The 19,871-nt window shown below is 42.0% G+C and overlaps 1 protein-coding gene, 1 long non-coding RNA gene and 1 pseudogene across 2 annotated transcripts in view; 2 read left to right on the plus strand and 1 right to left on the minus strand.

The window, feature by feature from the left end:
- LOC112429812 (protein NLRC3-like) overlaps positions 1-19,871 on the plus strand; it is a 158,064-nt gene that overhangs the window by 44,593 nt on the left and 93,600 nt on the right. The window lies entirely within an intron of this gene.
- Positions 884-5,855, minus strand: LOC143414118 (neuroligin-2-like; annotated as a pseudogene).
- Positions 16,352-19,494, plus strand: LOC112432789 (uncharacterized). Its single transcript, XR_013097082.1, has 4 exons — positions 16,352-16,561; positions 18,933-19,064; positions 19,145-19,243; positions 19,402-19,494. It is a non-coding gene; the product is annotated as an uncharacterized LOC112432789 (long non-coding RNA).

Below are 19,871 nucleotides of genomic sequence, written 5' to 3' on the forward strand. Positions count from 1 at the left end.
CCCTTTTAGGCAGTAATAAAATAGAAAACAAACAATCAAACAGGCTAAAGCTAGAGCACAAGCAAAGACAGCACCGGTGACTAAGTTCTCCCATACTGGACGTACGCTACCACGTGGGCTCAAACAGCAGCACATCAGCTCAGTTTACATACTGTTGACATCTTCATCAGAGGGTCAGCAGGGAGCGCTGCTGAGCTGCAGTCGTCTCCACCAGAGTGACGGAGCAGGAATCACAAACAGCACAAACCCACCGTGTTGTTTCCACCCTGTTCAGGAGATCTGAGCCCCCATCCCTTTTTTTCATGTTGCAGCTCTGCACTGCAGGCCCTGAACGCCTCCCGGTTACCCTCAGTGTGCTTAGAGTTTAATTTACAACCGACGAGCTCACAGATCATCTGCAGGCAGGTGAACGAACCCTTAATGTGAGGATAATAGCAGAGCTGAGCTGAGGTCAGAAATAGTCAGGAACGGTGTCGACACAGTGAAGTCAGCTGTTTGGGAATTTGTCTGATTATCAGTTTGGGGGGGTCGGTGTTAAATAACAAAGGCGGTGTAGGATGGAGAGAGGAGGAGGGAGGGAGCAGTGATGATATGAAGTCAGAATACACATGTGGCAGACATAAGGGGGTCAGACAGGAGCAGCATCAGTCTCTGCTCTGTTTTGTTAATAACGTAGAAAAATAATTTTGTACAATCAAGCTACATCGACGGACGCTTTACCTCACGTACCCTAAAATGAAAAAGTAGTGACAGTAAGATGGAGGCTGCACATGACACCATGACTGAGTTCACAGCTGTTGCTTTGATTCTAACGTTTAAGACTTTTGGCATCGACTCCGTTTTAATAAATGAGTGCTGGGAGGCGTCGTTTGACTTCAGGAGCTCCTGCGATGCTCCTGCGATGCTCCTGCGATGCTCTTACTCTGCGGGAGAAAACCAAAAACCAAAAGTAGCAAACATGGAGCGATATGACTCGTTTAGATTTTGGGAAACGTGCATCGACAGGTACAGTGTCCTTTTCCCCGCGTCTTTAAAAATAATTCATGCATAGATCCCCCACTGAGAAAACCCTTTTATATACTTTCTCCTTTGTACACATTTTATATAGAACTATATATAATATCATTTCTCTATATCTATATTTTCAGAAAAATTCTTTCCACACAATAAAAAACAACAATTTAACAAATGCTTCAAACAAAACAACAAAAAGAGAGAAGATGGAAGAAAGAAAATCACGACTGAGGCCAGTTTGGCACTTTGTCATGAGAACATGACAGAACTCTGTTAGTTGACGGTAAATAGCGAAACTCTATTTTTCTTTGGTTTTTCTTCTCCCTCGATGAGAAATGAAACACAGCAGTACTTACTTGGCACCTAAAAATGCTGGTAGAATGAAAGATATCAGTGTTTTCATAGTTATATGTTTAGTGTACGCCTCCCCCCTCCAAACTGCTCAGCAGATCGGGAATTTTTAGAGAAGAGCAGGAGGGAGGCGTGTCAAATGAGAGGAAGAGAGCAGTAATAAAACACGGATGTAGAAAAGAGAAGCATAATGTGCACATAACACACAGGAGATGGAAAAAGAGATGACGCCAACGTAAAAAAGAGAAAACAGCGAGGAGCGAGAGAGCATTCGTCCCTTTGACAAATGTTGGAGGTCTTGAGCCTGGAAACAGCAGACCGTCTTTGAAAACAGTATCTTTGAAAGATCTGAGTCACCCACCCCAAACTGCTCATCTGCTGCTGGACACTTCAGTTGCACCTCCACATGCCACCAGTGGAGGGAGCTGCCAAGTTTCACAGCACATGACGCAGCAGGTGTAGTTGCTTTTGGAGAAAGAAGAGAATAAGAGGACAGAACGAAGGCCCACGTCTAGAGGCCTCCCTTCCAGAGCGGAAGCAGAGCCAGTGTTCCTGGTCCCTAGGTGGCGCTGTGTCGGGCCTGTCCCTACTATACCCTGGTGGTGGAGTGGGGGTGGGGCAGGGTGTTGTTGTGGCCGGTGGAGGGGAATGTGTTGAAGGCGTGAAGAGGCTGCATGCTGGTGATGGTGCTGGGGATCACGGTGATGGTGTATGGCGTCATCAGCGGCACGTTGTCGGGGGCGCGGCGCAGCGCCAGGGTGTAGTCGGGAGGGCAGGCGGGCCGCAGGATGTCGTGGGGTCGCAGGGGCTCCATGTCGTGGTGAGCGTCGTGCTCCCAGTCCTTCATCTGCAGGGACATGATCTCCTCCTCCTGCCTGTGAGCCAGGTCGTTGGCGGGGCCGCCCCGCTGAGGGGACAGCCGGTGCCGGCGCATCTCGTGCCGCTTGTCACGCTTGTAGTAAAGGGCGGCGAAGGCCAGGATGTTGAGGAAGAAGAGAGACGCTCCAACTGCAACTGTCACGCTCAGTTCGGTGGAGTAGTCGCGGGTGTCTCCGGGAAAGAGGTCCTGGGGCGGGCGCTCTGAGCCCTCGGGCTCAGGATCTGATGGGAAGGTAGGGTAAGGATGACGAGTGGTTCGAGGAACGTTGTTTCTGGGCCTCATGGTGCCGGGGTCACGGCCTGCGGGGGAGCGCGTAGTGGTGGGAAAGAGCACGTCGTGCAGGCTGTGAAGATGAGGGACTAATTCCAGCCAAAAGGCCACTTTGTTAGCTCTGTAGTTGTCTCTGACACGAGGTTTCAAACCGATGTGAAGGTACTGCTTGTCCTTCCAGTTGAACTTGGTCCAGATGACCTCCTCGAAGCGGTTGGGCTTGGTATGAATGAACTCGGTGTCCTGAGGGACGGGCAGGTTGGGGTCCCTGGTGGAGCATAAAGGTTAAACGTTTCAGTTCAAAGTTATATTCAGTCTCCATTATAAGTAACATGTGGCATCAATACACTGAATACAGACAGGAGGCCCATTCTCTGTGCAACCTTTAAACTATCTAAGACCAACCGGCTGCTCTGGGATCTGGATGCTTTTGGTGAACCAGTATGTTCAATTCTTCAAAGCCACACGGGAATTAAACTAGCAACCTAGATTCAAGTATTCAACATGACTAGAAGGCTGTCAGAGAACATACAGTAACGTGTACAGTTTACACTACTGTGACATGAGGCCTACCCAGTCTTTGCGAAGTTAGTCCAGTAAGTCATGACCACAGCGCTCAGCATCACATCGTTCTTGGAGAAGTTGCACGGGAGCAGGTCCGTGGCACCGATCATCGGTACGCCGAACACGTAAGGTATCTCGTCTCCGTGCGCGGCGTTGGCACTCGGGCCGCGTCTCGGTGTGGCAGTGGTGGTAGAACGTGTAAAAGTAAACTGGGGACTGAAACTCAGCATGGAGTTTGGCAGTGGCCACAGCTGGTGCCACCCACTGGTGGTCCGTAAACAGGAAGCGAGTGAGAAATCTAGAGAGGAAAAAAAAGTCTTTCAGATAACAGAAGGAGTGACAGGCAGCAGATGACTGCATTATCCAAACATGTCTGTACTGTGACTGTGGTCCGGCTGTGAAGGGTTCGCAGGCCGATCTGTCAGAAACACCGACACTGAGATTGGGAGCCCACTACCTGGGGGATGATAGCATTACTGCCCACAGAGCCTCAAAGGTTAAGGCGCAGACACGCCGTGATGTGGATGAGTGGCTCTCTTTAGCACGCTTGTCTTGTTTGATGCACTTCACTGGGCTCACATGTTACTGATTCCATTCTTTACTCGCATGTTTTAAACGCTTAAAGCACTTTCACAGCTTTTTATATTCTTTTGAAAATTCATGTGAACTCAAGCTGTCAGAATTGTAATGTAAGCTTTGATAATTGTCCACATTTGTCATATCCGTTTATTTTAATGAATACAGCAAACAGAAAAAAACGAACAAATCAACAAACGCGGCTCCTAATAAGACAAAACCTGATGATGCTGCAAAATGCAGTTAAGTGAGAGGAGGCTGTAAAATGGAATAACTGAAAAAGTGGCAGTGTACAGAGGTGGCGTCCTCACCCTCTGGGTAGCCGTAGAGGTTGTCAACAAAGTTGGAGATGGTGTAGTCGAACGCCGCAGCTGAGATGCCGTCGTTGTCCTCACTGTCGTCCACAAACTTCAGCCCCTCTCCCTGGTTCACTCCTATCAAGATGTCATAGTTTAGGAGCTCCCCCTGGTGGAGCAAATAAGGAAGAACATGCTGAGTGCTGGAACAGAGCCTGTGTGCATCACAAGTCTACAACAGGAAGTGCAGCTGAAGCACAGCTTTGTGAATTGGCAGCATTTCATTTCCCAGTAAACAAAATAAAGATTAGCTGTTGCCATGAAATTCCTACTATAAACTGTAAATACTGCAATATATGCAGGGTTCATACACATTTTTAGGGTCAAATTCAAGCACTTTTTAAGCACATTCAAGGTCAATTTTCAAGCTTTTCCAGCACATTACCAAAAAAGAAGCATGTTTCACTTTGCATCACCTCAGTAAGACCTTGTAAAAATTTAAACAAATCATCTGAGGTCGATTTAAATGTCTTTTGTTCCCCTTTTGTTAAAAGAGCAGCACACAAAAATACAGAAAAAGGAAACGGTTGCCTTACATGCATATAGTGTACAAACTCAAAAAACACATTCCTCTTAAAAATGCGCAAATGTGAACAAATCAACTTGTTAGAGATCTTCATCTCCACTGTAAATAAACAACAAGCCAGAGAACAAGAAAACTGCACCAAACACCACAAACACCAACAAATTAATGTCTTCTCATCAGACATTGAAGCTTCTTTCCTGTGTGACATAAAAAATAAGAGACAGATGTTTGTTTGTTTTTTTAACTAGTTAAGCACCCACGTTCAGTCATCCACCCATTCACGCACACATTCACACACTGGTGATGTAGCTACAGCCACCCTGGGGCGCCACCAGGCCCTCTGACCACCACCAGTAGGCAACGGGTGAAGTGTCTTGCCGGGTGAAGTGTCTTGCCCAAGGACACAACGACCGAGACTGTCCAAGCCGGGGCTCGATTACAAGGCGAACTCCTAACTCTTGAGCCACGATCGCCCAGTGGGGACATGGGGACATTTCAATTTCCAGCAGGAAGCTCCCCCTTTTTGTTAAACCCTTTAGATCAGGGGTCGGCAACCTGCGGCTCTTTAGTCCTTATAGTGCGGCTCCGCGTGGTTTGTGAAAATAAATTAGCTGAAGTGTATTTTATTTATGTTAGTTCTTTTTTTAACTTGTAGTTCTAAATTGGAAGATTATTGTGATTTTGCAATATACAAATAAAATTATATTTTCTTATTTTTTCATCGCTCAAAATAAGCGTCACACTCGCGGAAGCCGGTGTACCCGGCGAAACGCCGTGCATTTATCGAGCCTTTCAACCCCAGATAGGCCAATTATGGCTCTTTGGCTCTTTGGGTCTTAAAGGTTGCTGACCCCTGCTTTAGATGAACAGAGTTTTTTAATTAAATACATATTCTTCAATAAATGTTCTCTTTTATAAAAAGTAGGATAATTAAAAAAACTTTTATTATACCTCTATTGAGTAGAAAAAAAACTCGTGTTTTCTGTCGTCTGTTATATAATATTAGTGATGTTTGTGACAATTAATTTCTTAATCGGCTGGACTAACCAATAGTCCACAACCAGGAAACACTGAAATTTTAAGTTAAGTTTGAAAACAGTTTAAAAAAAATACCCCATTCCAAAATGTCTTGTGACAATCTCATTGGCTTAGGGAGTGATGATGTCATAGATCTTAAGAATCTTAAGTCCTTTGATGTTTTTCCTTAAGTAGGGGTGAGAAACAGCAAGTTTTAGTTCGTTTCAGCAGCATCTGTGTTTGCAGCCTACAAAACGTTCATCACAAGCTCTTCAAAGTCATCGTATAGAAACTCCAACATGTTTCCAAGAAAAAAACAACCAATTCAAAAAGATTACGCCGCCTCTCCTTCCTGGCGTGGCCGGCCAATTTCCCCAAATGGCGTCTCATCCTTCCAAAGGGCATTAGAGGAGAGTAGGAAGGAAAACTACCTTCTCCAGAAAAAATGCAACAAATTGAAGAAGAGAAACTTCAACTGGAGGACAAATGTAGACGAATGGAAGCCCAAAATAAAGAGCTGGAAGAAAGACAACAGCGCCAGCCGGACATAAAAATTATTAATGAGGGCTGGGGAATCAAGTTTGCTCAGAGCCGAGAGCAGATTGTGCACCTCATTAAAGAAAACAGGCAAAAGAGTGCAGAACTAAAAGAAATGACCAACCAGCTCCAAGACAAGAAAACGATGACTGATAAGATACAACGGGATCTCCAATACATGGACCGAAAAAATCGGCTCCTCCAAAGACAGCTCCATGAAGCTGTGGAAGAAAAGAAAGAATTCCTCCAACAGAAGGAAGAGCAGGACAAAAAGCAACGAGACATGCAGCACGAACTGAAGAGCATGCAGGAAAAATACCGCATGCTGAAAGAAAGCCTGGATGAAACACTGCGCCAAAATAAAGACCTTCTTCAACAGAAAGAGCAACAGCAAGAAAGACTGAAAGAAGGAAAACGTATCGTCCAGGACTTTGAGTCTAAAAATCTAAAACTGCAAGAGTTTTGTAATCAGCTGGAGGACAAAGCAACTAAAGTGGAAGAAGAAAAGGACAAACTGGAGAAACGCTGCTCACAGATGCAGAGAAGGATCGATCAGATAGCGAGAAACAACTCCGAGCTCGTTAAGGGGATTTTGGTGGAATTCAATAACTTGAAGCGTGAAAACACTCAAATGCAGGCGCAAAAACAACAAGAAGACAAAATACATGAAGACCTGCAGCTCACGCTCCAAGAAATCCAGAAAAGAAACGAGCAGTTAGAAGACAAGCACAAAGAGGTCCAACAGAGAAATGCAGACATGCACAAGGACAAGCTGATACAGGAGGCAACATCCAAACAACTCAAAGACAAGCTTGAAGAACAACAAGCAACATTGGAAGAGGTGGAACAAAGATGTGAGAAACTTGAAGAACAAAACGCAGAAACCATCGATGAGCTGAGAAATCTCATCCTGGAGAAAAAAGCGCTCGTGGAAAAGTGCATGAAAAAAAAGAGAAAATGGTTCCACTTGTTCCGGAGGAGAGACGCTACTGCTTCCTCACCTGATGTAGCCTCGTCTTGCTCCACCTCTGTTAACCCCCCCAACCAGTCCCGGCCGTTGACTGTCCCCTCCTGAGCCTGGTTCTGCCGGAGGTTCCTGCCCGTTTAAAGGCAGTTTTTCCTCCCCACTGTCGCCAACTGCTTGCTCAGAGGGGATTGTTGGGCTTTTCTCTCCTCTGCCTTGTTTCTTCATTTACTTGTTTAACTTTTTTCATTATTACTTCATTTTACCTTGTTTCTTCATTTACTTGCTTGTTTAACTTTTTTCAACTTATCTAAATAATAAACCAATTAAATTTATCCTTTGAGTATTTTTCATCTCATCTTTACAGAATCTTTCCAAAACATTTTCAAACATTCAGATCTGTCTTTTATTTTCTTCTTGAAGCCTCATAAATGGTGAACTAAAAACCCGGAACATGGTTTGAAACATAGTTTCAGCTGAAACTGGCATAACATGCTGTGTGTGTGTGTGTGTGTGTGTGTGTGTGTGTGTGTCAGGATATCACTAGTTAGGTCATCATGTTTAGACTCATTCACTCCAAAATTATTTAGGCCAAATCTTTAAAACAGTGTCATTTCATACACATTTTCAATTCACTTCAATCGCACAAATGCAGAAATAATTATTTGCAGTATCTTATTTATTATGAGAATGTCATGCCTGATCATTTGTACCTACACCACCAAAAATGGGGGCAAAAGGGAGGAGATCATGTTTAATCGGTTATAAGAAAAGGTCAGAAATATAAGTGCCGACATGAGCAGTGTCCACAGAAACCTCTGACTCTCAGCTCAAAGCTCATATAAACCATTTCTACAACCAGCAAACAAACAAAGACACCGAACAGTTAAAAGAGCAGTGACGTCACCACGAATCTGTGGTCAGGTAATATCCATGTTTTGATTGATGATTTTCTGGAGTTAAATGTGAAAATACTTTTTAATTTATTTAAAAGTATTTAATAGCATATAACACCCAAAACATGCTGGGTGTGGAAATAAAAAAATCAGAATTTCCTCTGTTTGAGTCACAGTAACTTTGACATAGTAACATTTGCAGTAAGTCCTAAATGTTCACCTTTAAAATCCCTCCCTCATGTTTCAGTGGTTGGCCTCAGGTTCTTCAGCTTCCTGACAGTCTGAAGTCAGCTGACAGAGTTTCACCTGCTAAATACACAGAAAATCTTGTTAAAGCCGCACAGTTTGCCCAACAGTAATATTCCCATTAAGCCCTTTCTAAACACTTTATAACAATGTGTCATCACTAAATTATAAACTTCTTCTCCAAATCTGCACGACTGCACTTAGTCACAGACTTTATTTAATTGTCCTGCGGCTGCTATCATATATTTGACCAAACAGTTCTTCTCACACAGTCACAGATATATTTCTCTCAATGCAAACTTCACTCATGTCTCAGACAGGAAACTTGAGTTTTTCTTTTTTTTTCTGTCCCCACTCATTCAACTAATTTGCATATTGAGTCACATCTCGAGAAGTTGCCCTGACAACAGAAATGCATATTCAAAACATTGCTGCATAATTCAATTATTATTATTTTATTTTTATTTCTACAGTCGTCACTTCTTTTGCTCAATCAGCTGGAAACCACTTCTAATTCACTATTTTAAACCTGCTTTAAGCTTCTAATCCCTGGTTGGTCCTCCCAGTCTCTTTTTCCTTGTCACAAAAGTCGCTCTATTGTCCTGCAACTTCCTGAGTTATTCCTCAGCTTCAGCCTTTAAGTGTGTTAAATCTACACCATTCAGCATTTATGTCATGTATTCACATTCATGAGTGTAAGCATGTCTTCATTGCGTGTATGTTGTGTGTTCATATTAATATTGAGTGTAAGCTGGTCTTCGTTGCCTCGATGTGTTTTTATAATCAGATTTAATTCCTGCATCTTTGCGCTGAACTGTGGATTCAAACTGTCTCACTTCTGATTCTCTCCAAAAACAATTTCTACATGTGTGTTTTCTATTTTTCTATTCATTTATGTATTATTAGTTCATTTATTTCTTTATCTCTCTCTCTCTCTTACTTTTTTTATTTACCTTTCTGTTGCGATGCTCTGGATGTTTCTAAACCCCACAAATGCAGTCTCACTGTTCAACCCAATTTTCCTATGCTGGCATCCTGGCAGCTGCACGCTTGACTTTTCTCAGTTCATGGGCAGTTATTTTGCGCCTTGGTTTTTCCACACGCTTCTTGCGACCCTGTTGACTATTTTGAATGAAACGCTTGATTGTTCGATGATCACGCTTCAGAAGCTTTGCAATTTTGAGACTGCTGCATCCCTCTGCAAGATATCTCACTATTTTTGACTCTTCTGAGCCTGTCAAGTCCTTCTTTTGACCCATTTTGCCAAAGGAAAGGAAGTTGCCTAATAATTATGCACACCTGATATAGGGTGTTGATGTCATTAGACCACACCCCTTCTCATTACAGAGATGCACATCACCTAATATGCTTAATTGGTAGTAGGCTTTCGAGCCTATACAGCTTGGAGTAAGACAACATGCATGAAGAGGATGATGTGGACAAAATACTCATTTGCCTAATAATTCTGCTCTCCCTGTAGACTTTTGTCTTATCGCCTTAACCTCCATGGTCTCAAATTCTTTCAGGATATAATTTCTTTTAACCGGATTAGGGCAAATTTCATTTATCAAAATATTCCTGATCACTTTGTTTGTAAACCTGCTGTCACCAAATTCAACTCCAGCTATGCAGAGCTGCCTCAGTCCAGGAGAAATTTTAGAGTGCACAATATCTTCTTTTATCATTGATCTCAAAGGGACTGGGATGGCTTTCACTGGGGATTTATATCTCTTAGCAGTACATCTTACATCAAATTTCTCACAAAACGTCTCATGTTTTAGTAAGACCCCATTATCATCCATAAAATGAGCTACAGCCCAAATCCCTTTAGATCTCCATTCATCCACGTACACAGATTTCCTACACAAACGGATATACCTGTTGTTCCATATAGGGGTATTGTGAGGAGTAAAGTTATGTTTATAGATTAATTTCCAGTAGAGACGGACCTGCTGATGGAAAGCTGAGAGTTTAACAGGTAACGAACTGCAATCAAAGTCACAACGTAACAAAAAGTCTATTCCACCCATTTTGCCAAAAATCACATTGGGAATAATGTTCCAAAAGGAATTTTTGTTCCTAATGAAAGATCTTAACCATTTCAATTTTAGTACACCATTCATAACATCAAAGTCAGTGGCATTAGCCCCACCCTCTTCATAATTCTTAATCACATCATTTTTCTTTATATAATGACATTTGTTCCTCCATATGAACCTAAAATTAAGAGTATTTATAGATTTAATTAGTTTTGGAGGTATGGGCAGAGAAAAGGCTGGATAGATGAGTCTGGACAGACTGTCCATGTTGGTTAGCAAGATTCTCCCAAACAGAGTTATGTCCCTTTGCAGCCACCTGTTTAAAATTGACTTACACTTTTCTATATTGGTACAGATATTCTTATTTTCTGTTGATGTCTTATCCTTGCAAATTACAATGCCCAGATACTTCACCTCTTTTTTGATCTGCATATTATTTATTGCTTGCAGGGGACACTCATGCAGAGCTAGAATTTTGCATTTATTAATATTCAGCTGTAGGCCAGAAGCTTTGGAGAAATGGTTGATCGCCTGCAAGGCTAAAGGAATCTGGTCCTCATTTTTTAGAAACAGGGTGGTATCATCTGCCAGCTGACTGATTATTATCTGTTCACCCATCACAGTTAACCCCTTAATGTGACTGTTTTTAATCAAAATAATTCCTCTGACACAGAAGACCTACATTCCTGGTTTAATTCTTGCTGTCAAAAAATCATGGACTCTGTGGCTCCTTTAAAAACCAGGCAGCTTAAGGCTAAACCTGAGCCTTGGTTTAATGAGAGCAGTCGTGCTGTTAAGAGGGAATGTCGTCGAGCAGAACGGAGGTGGAAAAAGGATAAACTGCATGTATCATTTCAAATTCTCAAAGACTGCTGGCATCGCTACCAGAACACTGTTAAAGAGGCAAAAAGGGAATATTTTGCAAATATTATTTCTTCCAACTGTCATAACCCACGTGTGTTATTTAGGACCATTGACACTGTTCTTAATACTCCTTTGAATGTCTGTTTGGAAGTTTCTCCTGAGATTTGCAATGATTTTCTGAACTTTTTTATTGAAAAGGTTGTCACCATCAGGGCTCTTATCACAGCTCCTGACTCTGACCCCTCTGTCTCTGTCCCTTGCGCTGCTGTTTTCACTCAGTTTGAGCTTGTGACGCTCTCCTCTTTAGAGGATGTGGTTCGCCATATTAAGCCCACAGGTTCCCCACGGGATCCTGTCCCTCCACAATTCTTTAAAGAAATTTTTCCTAGTATACAACAGTATGTCCTTGACATTATTAACAGCAGTCTGTCTTCTGGTGTGGTTCCTGCAAATTTCAAACATGCAGTAGTACAGCCACTGCTTAAGAAACCTGGCCTTGATCACACAGTTTTAGCGAACTATAGGCCTATTTCCAAGCTGCCTTTAGTCTCCAAGGTTTTAGAGAAAATTGTTTTTAGTCAACTGAAAGATTTTCTAGATGAAAATGGAATCTTTGAGGTTTTTCAGTCAGGTTTTAAAACCCTTCACAGCACAGAATCTGCATTACTAAGGGTTTTTAATGACATCCTTCTGGCATGTGATTCTGGTAACCATGTTGTTCTTGTCTTGCTTGACCTAACTGCTGCCTTTGACACAGTAGACCACAATATTTTAATTTCTCGATTACATGATGTAGTGGGTATTGGTGGCACTGCACTCAATTGGTTTAGGTCTTATTTGTCAGATAGAACTTTCTCTGTCAGCCTTCTCGGTTACGAATCGTCTTCTGCTCCTCTGTCATGTGGTGTCCCACAGGGCTCAATTTTAGGGCCACTGCTCTTTTCTCTGTATCTACTGCCTCTGGGTTCTATCCTTAGAAGGCATGGGATCTCATTTCACTGTTATGCCGATGACTGCCAAATTTATTTGACACTAAAACGCAAGGATGCCATCTCCATAAAACCTCTCTTGACATGTCTAGATGACATTAAAGCTTGGTTGGCTCGAAACTTTTTAAATTTTAATAAAAAGAAAACAGAAGTGTTGGTGTTTGGACCCAGTGGTCCCTGTGAGTCCTCCTCTGTTGTTTTAGGATCCCTGGAAGTCTATTTTAAATCTGTTGTTACTGACCTTGGTTTTAAGTTGGACAGTGATTTTAAATTGGACAACCAAATCAGAGCAGTGGTGAAGTCCAGTTTTTATCATTTAAGGCGACTGGCAAGACTAAAATCTTTTCTTTCGAGGCAGCACCTTGAAACAGTGATCCATGCTTTTATTTCTTCCCGCCTGGACTACTGTAACTCACTTTATGTGGGGGTCAGTCAGTCATTGCTCTCACGTCTGCAGCTGGTTCAAAATGCGGCTGCACGACTCCTAACAGGAACTCGAAAAAGAGAGCATATAACCCCCGTGCTGGCCTCTCTGCACTGGCTGCCTGTGTCTTTTAGAGTTAATTTTAAAATTCTTATGTTTGTTTTTAAATGTCTACACAGTCTTGCCCCGCCTTACCTCTCTGAGCTTCTTCATCCCCACATACCCTGTCGGTCTCTCAGGTCAGCTGACCAGCTGCTCCTGGAGGTACCGAGATCCAGGAGGAAGCTCAGAGGGGACAGGGCCTTCTCTATTGTGGCTCCAAAATTATGGAATAATTTGCCCATGCATGTTAGAGAGGCCCCTTCACTGTCCACTTTTAAATCACGTCTTAAAACCCACTTTTATTCCTTGGCTTTTAACCTCAGTGAGACTTAGTTTCTTTTTTAATGCAGTAGTTATTTAATTAATGATTTCACTCTTCTTTTATTTGTTTTTTATTTATATCTCATGTAATTTTATTTTACAGTTCCAATGTACAGCACTTTGTGTCAGCTGTGGTTGTTTTAAAGTGCTTTATAAATAAAGTTGATGATGATGATGATGAAAATAGACAACAGCTCAGCAACCATGATGAACAGAAGTGGTGAGCTGCTACATCCCTGCCTTATCCCTCTATTAACCTCAAACCTTGAACATGTACCATGTTCTAGCAAAACAGAGCTGTTAATGTCATTATATAGCATCTCTATAACATTGATAAATTCCTCTCCAAAACCAAAAGACTGCAGAGTTTTTAATATGAACGTATGTTCAACTGAGTCAAATGCTTTGTAAAAATCCAAGAACAGGATGTACCCTCTCTCTTGGATTAATTCACTGTATTCAAGGAGATCCAAAACCAGCCTAATATTGTTATGAATTAGTCTTCCTTTCAAAAAACCTGATTGTGTTTCACTGATAATGTTTGAGATGCCTTTCTTTAGCCTCTCAGCTACAGCTCCAGACAGGATCTTATAGTCAGTGTTTAGTAAGGTGATGGGTCTTAAATTGTCTAAAATTCTTTTATCCTTACCCGATTTAGGGATCAGGGTTATCAGCCCTTGTTTCATGCTCGGCATCACTTCTTTTTTCTCTATCGATTCCTTTAATGCATCAAACAATAAAGTTCTTAGGTCCTTCCAGAAGAATTGATAAAAATTAGTAGTGAGTCCATCTGTCCCTGGGGACTTGTTTAATGCCATTTTCATGACCACCAAATCCAGTTCCTCAATTTTAAGCTCTGAATCACACAGATCTTTGAACGGCTTGTCAATACATGGGATGAGATTATGAATCTTATCAAAGAAACTATCAGAATCAGCTGCTGAATATTCTGAGGAGTACAATTTGGAATAAAAAGTGAAGACTTCCTTTTCAATCTTTCTGAAATCTTTACATTCAGTCCCATTTATCAACAAGCTTGAGATTAGATTTCTCTGCTGTCTGCACTTTTCCAGCTTACTAAAATATGATGAGTTCTTTTCACCTGCCTCAATCCACTTGGCTCTCGATCTTATAAAGGCACCCTGGGCTTTCTCTAGGTAAAGATCGTCTAATTTAGTTTGTAACTCCATCAATTTATTCTTTTCTTGCACGTTTAGTTTTTCTTTACTACAGCACTGAGTTATTTCACGAAGTAAATTACTTTCATATTCCCGTTTTTCCCTGTTCAGTTCTTTGCAGAATTTTATAGTGAATTCTCTGATTTTGAATTTAATAAGTTCCCATTTCTGTATATTACCCACTACTGAGTCATCATTTTTTATATCTGTAATTTTATGTCTAATTTTATCACAATACTTGTCCTTATTTAAAAGGCTGGCATTAAATTTCCAATATCCCCTGCTACTACGTTTCATCCTTGTTGGTTCTAAGACAAGATCAATGAAACAGTGATCAGATAGGGGTGCTTTGGAGATTTTAGATGGTGAAGTACACCTCAAAATGTCATCGCTCACTAACCAATAATCAATTCTTGACCTGCTTTCTCCATTAGGTTTAAACCATGAATAATTCTTAACTCCAGGATTCAAACTTCTCCAAATGTCTGTAAAATTATTATCACTAGAAAAGTTCTCAATAATGTTATTCTGTTGCCTCCTTCCTAAGCGAGGAGGCCATCTGTCCATCCATTCATCTGAGGTCATGTTCCAGTCTCCTCCTACTAGGATGTAATCTGTGGGGTACATAACTTTAAACTCTGAAATAACATTTGTTAGATTTTCCAATAGACGTTTATTTTGACCTTCGTTATTATGTCCATAAAGATTTGTAACAATTAGAAATATACCTTCGCTCGTCAAGCTGCAGTTGACCAATGACCCTCACTATCAGCTTTATATGTTATAATCTCCCCTGGGAACTTATTAAAACAAATCGCCACACCTCCAGATCTGTTAGATCCACGACTGAAAAGAATCTTGTCTCCCCACTGATTAGCCCAAAAGGTAACATCGGCATCCACAGAGTGAGTCTCTTGTAAAAACAGACAGTGACATTTTTGCCCCTTGCAAAATAAAAAAAGTGCCTTTCTCTTAACAATTTCCTTCAAACCCCGAACGTTTAATGAACCAAAAGAAATTTTTGAGTGAACCATAATAAGAGTATGCTAAGAAAATAACTTTTTTTTAAAAAAGAAAAGAAAAATATATAAACATGAGTTTAAATTGTAACACTTGTCACCAACTCAGTGACTAATAACCTTTAACTTTAAGTAGAACTCTTTTGTCCCATTAATAATATTCCACTGTATACAGTCTTACATCAAGTCTTTCATTCAACGTCGATGATCCTCCGTCCTTCGATGTATCCATGAGGACCCCGGAAAAAGGCCCGTTTCCCAGCCCGTCTGGCTTGTTCAGTTTGCGGCCACAGCCGCCTCCTCTCTTCCCAGTCCTCCCGCGGCAGTACCTCAGCGAAGTGGAAACCCCCGTTCTTACAGACAGCCGAATCTTTGGTGCGACGCCAAATCTCCTCTTTCACGTGTCTCAGAGCAAACAGAATGATGATATGTCGGACCTTGTTCTCAATCTTCTTCCCAACTCTATGCACCACATCCACAGATTCTTCAAGCTTTGATATCATATCAGGTGCGATCTTGCCAAGAATTCCAATAACCAGCGATCTGACACCTTCATCTCTTTTCTCTTCTAATCCTTTAATCCGGAGGCACCACCTCATTTTGTACCTTTCTTGCTCTCACACTCTCTCCTTGAGATCGTAGTTATCTTTGGTCAACTGCTCGTTTCGTCTCTCCAACTCTTTAACCTTTTGTTTACATTCTTTCACCTCCTCCGAGTTGAACTGAACCGCTTTGGCTAGGCTGGCTAGCATCGTACTAGCTTGCTTGCATTGCACACTCAGGTCAGCTAGCTGCTCGTCCACTCTTTTTTCAAGGTTTTTTCTACGTAGTCATGATCCGTTCCTTCTCTGCTGTCTTCCTTTCCATCACATGGCGATGTTGTTTCTTGTTTTTTGAGGTCGAGTTTGAATTTAGCAGGTTTAACTATACTTGGGGCAGTCATTTTACTACTTTCGAGTGGAAACGATAACGAACACAAAGTAAATTCTGGGACAAGTTCAACGAGCTCCTAATTCGTGCGACTGCTCAACTCGCCATCTTGCGCCACCGTCTCACTACTAGATGAACTTGTGACACACATCTGCAGCAGAGGCTGAGTGGCTGCTCTCACACCTGGAGCATCCAAATCGACCCACAAACACGCTGAAAGATGCAATGCCATCAATGTGGATTGTCAAGACTGAGAGACCTCTTCCCTCTGACCCCTCCCCAAACCCTCAAACCCTCCTACCCACCTCGACATACAAACTCTGTGTGGCTTCACGTGTTCTGTTGATGTTTACATGATCGAAATAACTTGAACACAAACACAAACAAACAAAGAGGAAGACCGCACCGGAAGGAAACAACTACAAGTCCCAGCATCCTCTGTGTTTAGGGAGCAGCAGTGAAAGTGAAAGCAGGAGGAGGAAGGTGGAGCTGAGGCAGGTGAGTGTTAACATGAATGTTTCTTCTTATGACATAAAATAATTCCACGCTGTTCGTGTCTGTGGGTGAAATGTGAGGCCGGTCGGCTCCTCTGAGCGCTGGTTTCCTGTAAGTAGAGAGGAAGTGAGTTTAGCTGAGCCTCCGTTTAGTGTGAGAGAGCAGGAGGAGAGTGAGAGCTGTGCTGAGGCAGGGTGAGTGTTAACACCGCTCTGACATTACTGTGTCTCTGTGGCGGGAACAACAGGCTCCGTCAGTGGAGGCAAAAATAATCAGACTTTGGTTTTTCAAAGGAAACAACTTTATGTCGGAAGTTCCCGCACGCTCATTGGATAACGATGTGTCAATCTCGAGCTATTAGCCAATGAGCGTGCGGATTCACAGAAAGACCCGCCTTTATCACGGGACTTTAAAAACTACAATGGCGACAGAAACTCCGTGAGTGGAGTTCAGGGTGACGTTATGAAACTGTGACGTTTGAGCCACTTCCCGTTGATCGTGAAACTGATGGTTTCTGGTGTTTGGGTCTGTTTTTCTGTATTTATGCAGATAAAGTGTAAACTCAGATGAATTATACCATCAAATGTTAAAGGAAAATATCAGGATGAGTGTCTGTGAGCTGAGAAGGACGTGAGGCGAGCAGTTTATCCCAGAGCTGAAGCTGCTCTGTGTGCAGAGATGAGCTCAGATTCCTGCTGTGATTGATCAACAGTCACAGAAATGTAGACTTGTAGTTATTACTGCAGTATGGTCACAGCAGATACTGATAAACATGTATTATGAGGATGGATGATCAAGTTTCTCACTCTCTCCTTTAAATCTCAGTTTTTTCTTCTTCACAGTTTATCTGTTAATTTATTAATGAATAACACTGAAAGAGTTTCTGTTATATTTCCCCTTGAACATCAGCTTATTAGGGCGGCATTAGGAAATAGCCCCCCTCCAAAGAATGAATAAATGAATGATGATAATAATAAAATGATTCAAAAGCAGAGCTCAGAGTGGTAGAATGGTCAAACATGGATCCACGGGTGGTTCAACTGCATTTGGTGACGTGACCAAAGCAAATCTTTCAAATAATCCCACCATCAACGGGATGTTGTCTCCTTTACTACGGTTACTTTACTTGGTCACCGTGTGAATTTCTTTGAAATGAACCAAATTCTTTTATTTGTCGGTTGTTGCATATTTAACCTCTACAGTCAGGAAAGGAGGAGATGAGGCCTCAACAATGTTGGGTTGTAGCTGTGGTTCAGGTTAGAGTGAGTGTCCATGGAATAAATGTAAGTCAGTGAACTGGAAACATGACTGTGTTCAAACTTTGTTTCCTTTTTATAATGAGTCTAATCAAAGGTGGACAGAAGTATCTCCACTGTGACTTTTCTGTGTCACCATCAGAGCTTCTGCACAGTGTTTCTGGGGCAGATAACATTGCAGCATTATGGAGACATTATGGAGACAAAAAGAAAAGCGTCTGGACTTCTTTAAGTTAAACTTAAAGAAGTCCAGACGCTTTTCTTGGACTGTTGGTTTCAGTGTTGAGTCTCATTCACACACTCCCTCAGACTCTTCACACACTGATTTGCTGACATAAACACACTCCTGTGTGCTTCACACACACACTGAGGACCATCTACAGACTGTGAGCTCCGTCTTCTTTGTCTTTGGAGCCGAACTCTGACAAAGTTAGGAACAAAACTTTCTCCAGCGTGTGAACTTTCCTCCTAGACTCAGTCTGAGCAGTCAGACCACATATTTCTAAAGCAGCACATGAAGGTGTGGCTCACACACACACAGGTGAAGGAAACAGCTGCAGTATTAAAAACTGCTTCACTGTCTACAAATATATGAACTGAATGTTTCTTTCAGGCTGTAAAAACCTTATTTATCCTCCATTACAGTCCTGCATTCAGAGCATTACTTCTGTTATATTAGTACATGTATTTTATTCTGATGAACACATGAAACTCTGAGCTGGATTGAATCCATTGAATCAGAGTCCAGGACTCAGACTAAACACACTGAATGTGTCCTGAGCTCGGCCGCTGTTCCACAGTAACTGCTGTCAGAGTCACTGTTACTGAGTTAGCTTAGCTAGCAGAGCAGCTAGCAGTTAGAGTATGAACTCTGTAAGCAGTCAGCTCGGTCCTGGACATGGTTACTGACATAAAGCTGCTCTCTGCAGCCATGTTTGACCGGCTGCTTTGTAGGACTACAGCAATGGAGGATTTGGAGGCTGAACTGGGCTCTGTGACACTTTTTGTAGTGAACTGATGAAAGCTGCGTCTCAGATGGATGTTAGTCCAACACATTGGACAGGACCTCTGCAGCTCTCAGTTGATGTGCACATGAATGATTTGTGTTTCCTCTGCAGGTGAAGGTAGAAAGTGTGTGTGAGCTGATGTGAACTGAGCAGCATGGATCAGTGTGAGGACAGAGAGGAGGGAGTCCCTCCCTCTAAAAGCACTCTGTGTGGGGAACATGAGAGCCAGACCAAAGCTCAGAGGTGAGATGACCATCTCTAACTGTCCATGACTCTTCTCCATGTCACAGCTCAGCACTCACATCACTGCTCCATATTCACAGGAACCAGCCTGGACCTCCACCCAGCTCTGTGTCCTCTAAGAGCAAACGGGTGAAGCATTTCTTTCATAATTTAGGGCAAAAAAAGTCATCTGACAAAAAGTAAGTTCATGTCAGTGTTAAAATGTTTGAAATTTTAATCAGCTTTTTACTATTTAACGATTCAAATAATAAACTATTTACATAGTTTGTTTATACTTTTTATGTAATGTATTGGACACATTGGATGTGACACATGTTTCATGTTCACTTACTTTTAGCGTCAATCAGAAACCATCCAGCTCTGTGTCCTTAAAGAGTGACCGGTCCAATCATCGATTCATTGATTTTAAATCCCAGCCTGTGTTCGCTGCAGAGAGGTGAGCTGTTAGTAACAAGAACTCTCTGATTTAAATGATTTTGATGTTTCCTGGTTTCTAAAATGCATCTCTGTAGCAGAGCAGTGTCTCCAAGGACACACAGGCTCAGCTGTAACTGTCAGTTTATCTGGTTTAAGACACATTTGGACTCAATTGGCTGTTTTTAACTATGTATTTTAATCAGAGGTGTAAATCTAGACCTCACACATCTGGATCCTAAACTATGATAGAAACAGCTGCTAGCAGTGGGTAGTTTGACTTTGATACGCTGCTCTAGAAAGCAAACAAAGGTTTGTGCAGCTCCTCTTCAGAAAAGTGTTCAGAGAGCAGCTGCTGTATTAGACAAAGGCTCGTCGTGTTAGCCCAGATGT

This window comes from Maylandia zebra, linkage group LG3, assembly GCF_041146795.1.
Source record: "Maylandia zebra isolate NMK-2024a linkage group LG3, Mzebra_GT3a, whole genome shotgun sequence".
NCBI lineage: Eukaryota > Metazoa > Chordata > Actinopteri > Cichliformes > Cichlidae > Maylandia > Maylandia zebra.